The sequence below is a fragment of the Anomaloglossus baeobatrachus genome, unplaced genomic scaffold (assembly GCF_048569485.1).
Source record: "Anomaloglossus baeobatrachus isolate aAnoBae1 unplaced genomic scaffold, aAnoBae1.hap1 Scaffold_123, whole genome shotgun sequence".
NCBI classification, from domain to species: domain Eukaryota; kingdom Metazoa; phylum Chordata; class Amphibia; order Anura; family Aromobatidae; genus Anomaloglossus; species Anomaloglossus baeobatrachus.
Genome location: NW_027441893.1, coordinates 502693 through 503333, shown reverse-complemented (window position 1 = coordinate 503333; position 641 = coordinate 502693).

Below are 641 nucleotides of genomic sequence, written 5' to 3'. Positions count from 1 at the left end.
TTTGTGCTTTTTACAAGCGATGTCGGTCATTTTTTTTTTCATTCTATCTCCCGTCGGTCGGTCTCGCTCTGTCGGTCTCTCTCTGTCTTGTCTGTCCCCCTCTCACAGTCTGTCGGTCATTCTCCCCCCTCTCTCTTACTCACCGTTCGCCGATCACTGCTGCGGCACTGCACGGCATTCACACTGCTCCTGCGGCTTTTCTTCTTTTGAAAAAGCCGGCCGCTCATTAATCAATCTCGTATTCTCTGCTTTCCTGCTTTTCGGCGCTTATGATTGGTTGCAGTGAGACACGCCCCCACTCTGAGTGACAGGTGTCACACTGCACCCAATCACAGCAGCCGGTGTGTGTGTGTATACTGTGCAGTGAAATAAATAATTAAATAATTAAAAAAAACGGCGTGCGGTCCCCCCCAATTTTAATACCAGCCAGATAAAGCCATACGGCTGAAGGCTGGTATTCTCAGGATGGGGAGCGCCACGTTATGGGGAGCCCCCCACCCTAACAATATCAGTCAACAGCCGCCCAGAATTGCCGCATACATTATATGCGACAGTTCTGGGGCTGTACCCGGCTCTTCCCGATTTACCCTGGTGCGTTGGCAAATCGGGGTAATAAGGAGTTATTGGCAGCCCATAGCTGC